Source organism: Sycon ciliatum, chromosome 11, assembly GCF_964019385.1.
Source record: "Sycon ciliatum chromosome 11, ocSycCili1.1, whole genome shotgun sequence".
Taxonomy (NCBI): domain Eukaryota; kingdom Metazoa; phylum Porifera; class Calcarea; order Leucosolenida; family Sycettidae; genus Sycon; species Sycon ciliatum.
This window is the reverse complement of record NC_088653.1, coordinates 2,944,565-2,957,047: the sequence shown is the minus strand read 5'-3', so window position 1 is coordinate 2,957,047 and position 12,483 is coordinate 2,944,565. Positions and strand designations below refer to the sequence as shown.

At 46.9% G+C, this 12,483-nt stretch overlaps 1 long non-coding RNA gene across 1 annotated transcript; it reads left to right on the top strand.

The window, feature by feature from the left end:
- The first annotated feature begins 9,213 nt into the window (after positions 1–9,213).
- LOC135827767 (uncharacterized) lies at positions 9,214–11,188 on the top strand. Its single transcript, XR_010555552.1, has 3 exons — positions 9,214–9,373; positions 9,670–9,701; positions 10,773–11,188. It is a non-coding gene; the product is annotated as an uncharacterized LOC135827767 (long non-coding RNA).
- Positions 11,189–12,483: the final 1,295 nt, after the last annotated feature.

Below are 12,483 nucleotides of genomic sequence, written 5' to 3'. Positions count from 1 at the left end.
ACGTATCGCTCATGCATGGCGTCTTCGCTGCAAGCCATCAAGCGCTTGATAACTGGCGAAAGCTCTGGGTCACTATCATACCCTGCTGAGATCTGATTCGCAATTCCTTGATTCACATCCAGAGAGAACTCGATTCCATTCAGTTCCAAGTCTGGTCGACGTGACAACGGGTCTGCTATGATAATGTTACACTTCCCTGGCTTGTGATGTACCGTGTAGTCATAGTCGGCCAGGAATTCAATCCATCGAGCCTCTCTCTTGGTTAAGTTTGGTTTGGTCCTGAGGTAGACAACTCCCATGTTGTCGGTGTAGAGTTGAAAGTGGCGAGATAGGTAGACTCGCCAGCACTGCAGGGCGTACACTACAGCCAAAGTTTCTCGCTCGGCGGCCGTGTAATTCCGTTCGGCAGAAGACAGCTTTCGGCTCACGTAAGCCACAGGATGCCAGGACTGGTCCTCTGCTTGCTGCGTTAAGACTCCTGCCACAGCAAAGTCACTTGCGTCAGTCTCAACGCGGAAATCCTGACTGACGTTTTCTAGTCGCAACACTGGTGCATCCAGCAGAGCAGACTTCAATCGCTCAAATGCCTCCTGTCGAGTCTGGTTCCACTCGAAGCGCACATACTTCCCTGTCAGTTCCTCCAGGGGTTTGGAGATGGCCGAGAAATGGTTAATGAACCTTCGAAAGTAATTAGCGAGTCCCAGAAACTGTCTTACGTGCGTGACCGTCGTCGGGACAGGCCAGTTATGCACGGCCTTGATCTTCTCTGGATCTGGAGAAATGCATTGGCCGTCTATCCGGTGCCCAAGAAACAGAACGTCTGTCCGGCCGAATTCACATTTAGACGGTTTGCAATATAGCTCATTCCTCCTGAGGGCGTTTAAGATGATTCTGACATGATCGAGGTGCTCCTCCCATGATTTGCTGAATATGAGGATATCGTCTAGAAACACCACAACGAATTTACGCAGGTATGGCTGGAGGACACTGTTCATCAAGGTTTGGAATGTTGCCGGGGCATTTGTTAGGCCGAAACCCATCACTGTGAACTGAAAGTGACCGAATGGGGTATTTATTGCTGTCTTCGGAATATCTGTTTCTTCTATTCGAATCTGATTGTAACCGGACCTCAGATCTAGCTTGGTGAAATACGCACTGCCTTGGACGGTATCAAAGAGGTCGTCAATATTCGGTAGGCATGCCTTGTTCTCAATGGTTATGCGGTTTAGCTCACGCCAGTCGCATACCATTCGAAGTGTTCCATCCGCCTTCTTTACGAAGAACACAGGGGCTCCGTATGGGGATTTGCTGGGCTGGATGAATCCTCTACGGAGCAGCTCGGTGAGCTGAGCTTGAAGCTCATCCATCTCTGGTTTTGGTAAACGATATGCTGCACGAGATGGCGGTTTAGCTCCTTCTTCCGTTTTTATCTCGTGATCTGCGCCTCTTCTGGGTGGCAGCTTGTTTGGAAGCTCATCGGGAAAGACGTCCCCAAACTCCTTCAGCAGGTCCTTGAAATCCTTCTGATCCTCCCTACCCGGACTATCCACCGTCTGTGGCTCGTCCGGATCTGCTGTCACATACGCTAGGATTCCTTCTGCGCCACCTCTCATTGCATGCCTAGCCTGCTTCCCTGAGATGAGGAACGTCTCGATCGGTTGGTTGGATTTGTCCGTGCCATCACTTTCACTCGGTTGACAGATGATGGATCCACCCTCCAGCTTGATTTCATTGGTACTTCCTGCGCGTCATCGAAATTGTCGCAGTTTGACTTTTGATATAAAACGGGGTATTTACTCACCAGCACTCGTACCACAGGTAAGGAATCGGACATAGGCGATGGTCATCAGTATAGGGTGACGGCAAAGTTCTATTTTCTGTTATTGGAAGCTGGAATTTTTGAACTAGACGCAATTTCTTAGCTGATGTCGCTGCGATGGTAATTTCGACTCGCTGAGATCAGTCAGGCGTTGCAGCCTGCACATTTCTCGTGCTTATGGCCATTCACTCAAGCCTCATCACTGTTTTACTTTAGCTGGGGTGCGAATGACTTCGTGGAACAAGTGGCAGCGCTTGGAGAAACATCGACGGGTCAGCAAACTAAATGCCTGCAACAGCGATAAAATTTGTCGCTCTGGCCGAGACACTCAGTACATGATTGTACCTGCAAGAGCCGTGTAGACTCTACATGTAGTGCTAGTGATGCACGCGCAGGTGCCGTACCATGGTATACCAGTGAATCAGGGCCGGGCAGTGATGCTGAAAAAGAGGGCGCGCTGGACGTGATAGTACACTTACCTGCATGAGCTGTGACCACACAGCTAAAATAAATGGGCATGCCACGGCTAAAAAAGTTCATTTCAAGATCGAGGTGATTCCGCCGACGGTAATCAACCGACCTCGCAACGATCATGTATTCTTGCTAGGCTTCGTTGGTGGTGAAGTAGAAATCATCCAGAGCTAGCAGACGACAAGCATAGCAGCTCTTGTCCTGTGGAGAAAGTCAAAGCGTTTGAGATGAGGCGCGACCAACTTTCAACCTTCCTTGAAATATTTCGGAACGATATTTTTGCGTCCATTGACATCAGCGACGACGAGGACTTCATCTCTGCATGCAAACTCTCAGTCCAACTGTCCTGGAACGTTACTCCAGGCTTCAGACTATCATTCTGTGTAATATGTTTTGAATGGCTTAGCTTATGGAGTTGTCAGTAACAAGTGACAAGTCACTAGTCAAACTGCGACAATTTCGATGACGCGGAGGAAGTACGAAAATTGATCTGTGGGTTCGTCCGGGTCAGCCATGGCTTGCCGAGGATCACGTCATACCGCGTCATAGGGAATACTAGGAACTGTTGGTGCTCGCTAAAGTCGTCGACTACGGTCTTCAAGCTGTTCGTTTTCGTAATAGGCTGTGTGCGGACCGATCCATCAGCAAGTGTGACGTTCAGGACGTCGCTACCGGTTGTTGTGGAGATGTTGTGCTTCTTGACAAGGTCAGTTGAAATGAAGTCGTGGGTTGACCCAGAATCCAGTAGCATGGTAACGCGACGTCCATTTATCTTGCCCTGGACGCGCATTAGGTCGAGTTCGTTGTCGGCGGAAATGCTCCCTGTGCTGGCGGTTACTTCATTAGGCCGGCCAACAGTATCAGGTGACGAATGTTTGACAGGCGAGGCTTGAATTTCGGTCTCCTCGAGGCGTGGTTCCTCATTTGCTAAGGGGCTGAATTTGTTCTGAACTTTGATTCGTGGCCTATTCCTGGGTGCTCTCGTGTTAGCCAGTAGTCGCACTCCCTTCCTTACTGGCGTCCATCGTTTAAAGAAGGCTTGCTTGTGGCGTTCCTCCCTCCTTCTGGACAGAATCTGGCAATATGGCCGGGTTTCCTGCAGGTGAAACACAGCCTTGAACGACCCTCTGGCTCCCTGGTTTCTCTCACACCGGATGGTGTTGGTTGGCTTGACCAGGGTCCAGGCTGGCGCCTCTGATGCCCTGGTGCGCGCACTGCCTTGGCGTAGCTTGCTTGGGCTAGCCGCATCGACTGGTCTGCTGAGACCGCTGCTCGTATGGCTTGGGCCAAATGTTGCGGATGCTTCCTAAGTACCTCACCGCTAAGGCCCTGAGCCAGCCCACGCGTGAACAAGATAGCTCTGGAGTGGTCATCAAGCTCGGGAACTTGTAAGCTAAGCCGCGAAAATTTGTTGATGTATTAGTCAAGAGTCTCATCTTGGTGAAGAGCGAATAAGTCGATGCCCGCCTGTTCCCTGTCATAAACCGGGCCGTACACTTCTCCCAGCTTGCTCTTCAGGTCTGGCCAGTCGGAAAACAGCGTGTTTGCCTCCTGAGAGGCGATAAACCAAAGACGAGCGTTGCCCTCCAGAAAACTCGCCGCGTAGCTCAAGCGCTCCTCCGCGTTGTCCAGCTGCAGGGACTTCATGGCGAGTTCGATGGCGAAGGCCCACTCCTTGAACTCTCTTGTATCTCCACGAAACACAGGCGGAGACTTAACATGGCGCATGCATGGCCTCTCTCCGCTGGGAGCTTGAGCACGTCTTGGCGTTTGATCTGATCCATCGCACTGACCGAGTGCGATAAGGTGATTCAGACGCTTCTGAATCTCGAATATACCGTAGGCGACTAATGCGGCCACTGCGCATAGCCCGAACATGACGAAAAGAAAAACCATCCTCTTGCTACCAGTGTAACAGTCCAACTAACTTCAGTAGTCATTCTTGGAATAAGCAATGATCCTTGCCATAATGCATTCTTATATACATGAACAAGCAATGATGGACATAACACCTAACAGCAGCAGCGTGATAATAGCAGGTGATAAGTGTATCCTATTCCTAGTGTTAGTAGTAACAGTGAATCTGTTACACGGACCGTCACGGGGTGACGTTTGGACCTATTTTCTCGGGACTTCTTTTCAATTAGTTCTCCTTGAAAGAAGCGGAATCAAGTTCACAATACCAGTTTTTCGTGAAGACCAAAAAATTAGCCCTGAAAGTTGTGGCATTCAAATAATACCCCCAGGAAATGAACGAATAGTTCGTCTGTCACGCTTCTGAACTATCCCTAAATACAATAAGTGACATGAGATCTTATGTTGCTAAAACTCAACTCAAGTCGTGCTAGCCATTCTGTGAGTTATCATGGGAAGCGCAGCGTTCGAAATGCTAAAAATGTCCAAGTACGAATCGGGAGTAGTCGGCGCACGACGGCGTCTCCTGTTCACACTCGAATTGCAGCCGTTTTGTACGCTTGCGTCCCCGTCTACGCCCGTCTACGGTATTAAAAGTTGGATCGATCCAACTCTTCCCGTCGCTTCCCGATCTGTACGGTAGTACGGTTGCGTTCCCGTTCCTGGTGTTCACATTGGACGCCGTCAGACCGTCCCGTCGCTTCCCGTCGATTCTTACGTCGCGTCCCGTCGCGCCCCGTCGAATGTGAACTAGGCTTAACAAACATTAGTTGTCGGTGGAGTACGGCGACTTGAACCGCAAGAGAATAAAACGATCGACTGGAGAATGTCTCAGTGTTGTGGAGAGTGTTGTTGAACTTCTTGGAGCGTTTGGCCAGCTTGCTGTTGCGTAGATTTTAGTGTTGTACTCCTCGAAGAAGTCTTCTGAATTTTATCGCGATGAGTATCGCAGTGGCTCAGCAGTTTGAAGAGAAAGTCTTCCGATGATCCCTCTTCGAACGTGCCATCCTTTCTCCCAGTACTAGTACTTACCTTATGGTTCTCTTTGATGCCTTGATTCCTTATTACATTCCTTGATTCCTTCTTTCCTTCTTTGATTTCTTCTCTCATTCTTCATGCACTCTGCGCCCAGCACTCCGAGGCTTCATAAAATAGAATTCTTTGATTTTCGGTGGAAGGTAAAAATCGCTAAAATTAATCGCCGCTAACTGGTCCAGTTTGCCAAAACGGTAAATTTAGCCGCCGCGAAAGTTTGTCGTTTTGCAGTACTGGAAATCTGTGGCAGAGTCTTGCCATGCCAGGGGCTACACACACCCGGGTACCGGGTATAACAAATCCCTGGTGTTGCTCCTTTCATTTTATTTGTTTTGGCTGAGAAAGAAACGTTGCTGCTTGGAAAGCTTTCTGTTCACTCCAGCGCCTTTCCTCTAGTAACATTGCTCGCTGATAATGATCATAGCTCGTGATGCCAATGGTGAAGAGAAGCTGGGTTTCTTACCATTTTCAGCTTCCTGGCTCTGAAAATATAGCTTGAACTAATAAGAGCTCCAAGCATTTTAGTTTTAGATTTCGATTTGCCAGACCTAGGTACCTATCGTTACGAGATGCAGAGATGAGGAGCAAGGGAGACGTTGGATTAATGCCAATAATGGTGTTTATGGCCCAGACAACGCCAGCCATTTTCACTTGTTAAGAGGACAGTCAAGTTGGAGCAAGCAGATGACATTTGAGCATTTATAGCGGAGTGGGTGGTTTGCTAAAGAGAATCGTCTCAGTACCTCATGGTTACTAGTATCTGACAAATGCCTCTTATTGCTAGTCTGCATTAGAGCATAGCAGACTTGATCATGTCACAAGTAGTGTCAAGACTTGATGTCCTACGATTATACTCAGATCATGTTGTAACTTCACGGGAATATTCGTCATGCCACTGTACGCTCTCCCAGAATTGCCTGCAGAAGTCACGTGCCTGTGCAATGGACAATGCGTTTGCCTTGCTTACGGATGCAAGCGAATGGAGTGTAGACCAGATGAGAAAAAGTGATCCGGGTATTCAACTAGCTTGGACCGCCGTTATAAATTTGCCAGATGCCCGGACTATCTGAACATTGCTCCAAACCAATCCAAAACGCAATACCCACACAGGCAGCCAAATGATAAACCCATTCATCAGCTATCGAATCTTTCCTCAGCTATCGAATCTTTCATCATAGCATAATGCAGTGCATGCCTACTACTACTACTACTACTACTACTACTACTACTACTCAAACGAGATCAACGGATGCCACATTAACAGATACAGCGTGGAGGCTCAGTATTTTCAAGAACCCAGTGCAGTCTAGACAACTAGAACAACGAGGCTTGCACCTAATGTCCCTCGATTTGCTTGCCGTATTTAGTTCCTTGCAATTCTCCCAGGGATATGTACCACAGTATGAGATATATCAGGGATTCCAGCAGCATGATAGATCAATCGGTGTGTGTGTGGGTTTGTGCGTGGGCGTGTTTATGGTAGTTTGAAGCAAGCCGTGTCCGAGAACCGGTCACTGAGTCCGCAGTGTCGTCGTCGCGTGTATGTTGCCGTTCTGCTCTCTACCCTCCTGTACGGCCCGGAGCCCTGGACAACGAAGGCTCCGGACCTACAATACCTCAACCTTTTCCACCATCAATGTGTCAGATCTATCCATGGAGTGTCGCGACGGAAGCAATGGGTGACCCACGCAACGTCCTCAGCTCTTGCAAAGATCCTTGGAGTGCCGGAGGACATTGGTCAAATCGTACGGGAATGGCGTTTGCACTGGCTTGGACACGTGGCACGGATGGAAGATCACCGGTTGCAAAGTGTGTTCTCATCGGTGAACTGCCTGCCCCGCGCCCCGCGCGTGGTCCACGCAAGAGGTGGAGGGGCGTCGTTATGGATGACTTTGCGTCGGTTGAGCCACCCGTGACCGGTACCAACATGTGGATGGTACGATGCAGCCCAGAACCATCCAGAGTGGCGTGCCATTGCCCGTCGACCACCGAAGGCACCCTCTGCTGCTGGCTACGGTTACGCCTGCGGCTGCATGTTCCTGAAACGCCATCAGTCATTCTGTCGTGGACTGGAGAAATAACAATTCGCTATCAATGCTACGCAATGGGCAAGGTCAAGGTGTCTTTATGGTGGTACAGGACATGCTATGTATGCCCACACATTATCCATTGCCTGCATTGGTTACACTTTATTATCAATTTGTTGTGACCTTTGCTGTGTGTGTGCATCCGTGAATGTCCCACGCTTGGCCCGTGGGTAAATATAAAGTCGTGTATGTGTTATGTGCCCCACCAATTTCGCTATCCGTATAATATTATGCAGCACAGTGGCAGGCATAGAGAGAGACGTTTTAAATAATGTCTCTGATGTGAATTCTTCACTACTACATAATCTACATTGTGCTTGTATGATCAAGCGTATGAGTGTGTGTGTGTGTGTACTTGTATGATCGAGCATACAAGTGTGTGTGTGTGTGTGTGTGTGTGTGTGTGTGTGTGTGCATTTGCAGATTTGCGTGCTTCTCTTGCGACGGGCGTCTACATGGTGTGTGTGTGTGTGTGTGTGTGTGTGTGTGTGTGTGTGTGTGTGTGTGTGTGTGTGTGTGTGTGTGTGTGTGTGTGTGTGTGTGTGCATCCGTGAATGCCCAACGTGTGGGTAAATATACAGTCATGTACGTGTTCTGTGCAATTTAATTTCATTATCTGTATATGCAGCACAGTGGCGGGCATAGAGAGAGAGAGAGACGTTTTAATAATGTGTCTGATGTGATTTCTTCACAACTACATGTACTTGTATGATCGAGCGTACGAGTGTGTGTGTGTGTGTGTGTGTGTGTGCGCGCGTGTGTGTGTGAATGTCCCACGCATAGCCAAGTGTGCGGTGCCACACATTTTCATTATGTGTAGAACAGCGGCTGGTAGAGAGATAGAGGCAGACAGACAGACACAGAAAGACAGAAACAGAGGGATGCGCATAAAGAGCGACAGACAGAGACACAGACTCAGAGAGAAAGAGACAAACAGACAAAGACATACAGACAAAGACGAACAGACCGACAATCAGACCCAGAAAGACCGAGACAGAAACAGAAGGACAAACATTAAAAAAAGGAAAAGAGAGACAGACAGACACACAGACTGAGGAGAAAACAGACCGAGACAGACAATCAGACACAGAAAGACAAAGACCGAGACAGAAACAGAGGGACGCACATAATGAATTACAAAAGGAGAGACAGACACAAAGACTCAGAGAGCCAGAGCCAGAGGGTCCTTAGGGAGAGACAGAGAGAGAAACAAACTGAGAAAGGGAGAGGCAGATCGAGAAGGAAGAAGCCCCAGAGACAGAGAGAAAGAGACTGAATGAGGGACAAAGAGAGACAGAAGTAGAGAAGCAAACGGAGAAACAGCGACATAAGTACAGGGCCACGAAGACAGACAAACGGAAAAGGACAGACAAACATAGAGAGACAAGCAGAGACAGACCAAGACAGGGAGACAGTTGGAGAGTTACACAGACAAACAGATAGGCAGACAGAAAGGTCGAGACGAAGATTCAGAGAAACACATAGACAGAGAGACAGAGAGAGATAGATATATAGATAGATATATATGTCCGCAGATTGAGTATTTCGCTCCTGCTCTTGTAGCAGTTGAGCACTCTTGCGTGGGGTAGTGCCTTTGCTGTTTGCGTTATGCAGAGCTCACTGACTTGTCAGTTTGAGCACTCTGGCAAGGTACGTTCGGGCCTGATTGGAAATTTTTATTTAGAAAAGCGATCCTGTCAGCTTTTCTATTATTGTGTTCACATGGCAAGAAAAACGACACCGCTATGCTACGTAAGTTTCTACGTAAGGTGCTCGGTATTTCACTCAGGCTACGTAAGTCTCTACGTAAGGTGCTCGGTATATCTACCAACGGTTGGTAGCCGCGTGCTGTGCACGTGCACGGCAGACATTGTGTTGCATGCAGTGCAGTCCGTGTTCGGATGTGCATGCGCGAGGAACTTCCTCCTTTGGAACTGCTTCTTGTATGAGCTGTTTCGGATATTTCGTCTCCTAGATCCTGGCCTGGCTTATTTCGTTTCGGCGCTGCTGAGACCTCCTTTCGCGGAATATTACTCAATATCGACAGGTGAGTTGACCAGTTACCTTTGATTCTTTTGCTTGTGTTGACTCTTTCATTTACGAAAAGTGTGCTCATTTTGGGCGGAATGCAATAAATAATGGAAAAGCTGGCAGGATCTCTTTTCTAAATTTAGCTTTTCCGCTGCCGAGGCCCCCTTTTACGGAATACTCGATGACAGGTGATCTCTGAGTTGACCGGTTTCCTTCGATTCATTTGCTTATGCTCACCCTTTCATTTACGTAAACGTGTGCTGATTTTATTCGGATTTAGATCCATTTTTATCTCTTTGCCCTTGTCTACAGTGTGCGAAGAACGCGAGTTCACCTTCTTGACGGTAAGGCTTATGTTAGATGTGTTGTCGAAATACTCATATTCATTGTACATTGGTACGTTACAAGTAAGGCACTGGTCAGTGGCATACTATCGTTGGCAGTTCCCAATCTGGAGGGAAAGGTTCAAGGACCCATTGACCGAGTTTGCAAAATAAATTCGCATATCAGGGAAAATCTCCATTGTGGAGAGGTTCAGTAAACTTGTATGATTAGATTTGTTTACTCGAGTCTGGGATGTTTGATTTATTATTTGTGAGTTCCGCCGAGATTGCACTGCCCCAAATGAAGTTTCGTGCCGCCAAGGCAAGAATTACGATCTGCAATCTGTTTGTAGTACCTGCAAGAATGTGCTGTACATGTATCGTACTTTCTCTGTTGCTGTTTCAGTTGCCGTCATGTTGCTAAAGAAACGTTCAGTAGAGAGGTTCTGCAAAACGAAAATTCGAACGAAGTTTCGCGACAGTCATTGCGAAAGTGTGTACGAATTTTTGCACAAACTTTGCGTTCTGCACGTTTTCGTAGTTTGCGCGGGCCAAGTGCACGTACGCCATGACCCGATCTCACGAAAGTGTGTTCGACTGTTCATTTCGCGTTCCCTGCAAGTTTCGCGTCCAAAGTTGCGAAAGTTCGTGCGAAGTTTCGCACTTCAGGACGTGGAGCGACTGTTTGTACGCATTTTCGTTTTGCAGAACCTCTCTAGTGACTCATTTGTTTCATACGAGACGAGTCAATGAGTTGGTGTGGCTTAGAATCTTTCGCTGTAGAAGAAATCTATTCGTATGTCTATTGGAGAAATAATTGTATTCACTGGTTATAAAATAGGTAAAGACAAACTCACAGAATAAATACCATCAGTCCCTTGGTGTTCGTCCTAAAGAGGTTCGACTGGATATCATTCATACTCACCAAAAAATGTGTACGATTCTATTATTATGGAGTGCCTTGTTTGTCTCTCACTACCTCTTTTATCCTCAGGATCAGTGTAGTTGTTGGAACGAGGTGTCGGACTCAGCAATGTATTTGTTTACATTTTAATACATGTTTATTGTTCCTCCTTTGCTGTGTTGTTTTAGAAAATCGTGGACTAACAGTTCGAAGTCATTGAACTACTTCCAAAAGTTGTATCCACATCAACAGGGTTACGATTTCAGTGCAATATGGTGCAGGATGACCTTATCACGATAACCCATGATTATAAACCATTATAAACACAGAATCAACAAAAACATCTGCGACACGCACCTGGTTACATTTCTCAAATAAATCTGATCGAGGGTGGGGAAATCTGAAATATCTGAAAGGCAAGACAATTTTATGACAGAGTCATGAAATTCTGCTACAGCAACATGCACAGAATGACCTCCGTATAAAAAAGGTATCACCACGGTCCACCACTACTCACATGTATCCCCGCAGAAGAACATGCTAGTCCCATTTTCTGCAAGAAAAGGCTTGCACATCAATGCGTATAATACGGTATTGATATGATGTGAAGGCCATCATTATTGATAGGGCATTTCATTGATTGGTGACAGAAAAAACAGAAGAAATTATAGCAATAAAAACTGCTTTATGGCAGTTTTCTAAAAAAAGTTATTGTGTTCTAGTCCATGGACCCCGTCTAAAAAGTAAGAAATTAACGAAATGTGATACCTGAAAATTAAAATTTCACACAAAACCTCACAATAATCACACACAGAATGAAAGCTACATGTAGAAGACCTTTTCTCCTCGTGATCCTCTTTCCTATGCATGCATGTTGCCAATTGTTGGTGGAGTACAAGTTTAGTGTTGAAAGCAGCATTTCAAGTGTTGTGATTATTGTGAGGTTTTGTGTGAAATTTTAATTTTCAGCTATCACATTTCGTTAATTTCTTACTTTTTAGACGGGGTCCATGGACTAGAACACAATAACTTTTTTTAGAAAACTGCCATAAAGCAGTTTTTATTGCTATAATTTTCATTGCTATCAGGTTCGGCCTCATTTTCTCTGTGCTGCGCTGATGAGTTCAAAAAGAACGAAACAGCATGCTGTCCGCAGATTGAGTATTTCGCTCCTGCTCTTGTAGCAGTTGAGCACTCTTGCGTGGGGTAGTGCCTTTGCTGTTTGCGTTATGCAGAGCTCACTGACTTGTCAGTTTGAGCACTCTGGCAAGGTACGTTCGGGCCTGATTGGAAATTTTTATTTTCATTGCTATCAGGTTCGGCCTCATTTTCTCTGTGCTGCGCTGATGAGTTCAAAAAGAACGAAACAGCATGCTGTCCGCAGATTGAGTATTTCGCTCCTGCTCTTGTAGCAGTTGAGCACTCTTGCGTGGGGTAGTGCCTTTGCTGTTTGCGTTATGCAGAGCTCACTGACTTGTCAGTTTGAGCACTCTGGCAAGGTACGTTCGGGCCTGATTGGAAATTTTTATTTTCATTGCTATCAGGTTCGGCCTCATTTTCTCTGTGCTGCGCTGATGAGTTCAAAAAGAACGAAACAGCATGCTGTCCGCAGATTGAGTATTTCGCTCCTGCTCTTGTAGCAGTTGAGCACTCTTGCGTGGGGTAGTGCCTTTGCTGTTTGCGTTATGCAGAGCTCACTGACTTGTCAGTTTGAGCACTCTGGCAAGGTACGTTCGGGCCTGATTGGAAATTTTTATTTTCATTGCTATCAGGTTCGGCCTCATTTTCTCTGTGCTGCGCTGATGAGTTCAAAAAGAACGAAACAGCATGCTGTCCGCAGATTGAGTATTTCGCTCCTGCTCTTGTAGCAGTTGAGCACTCTTGCGTGGGGTAGTGCCT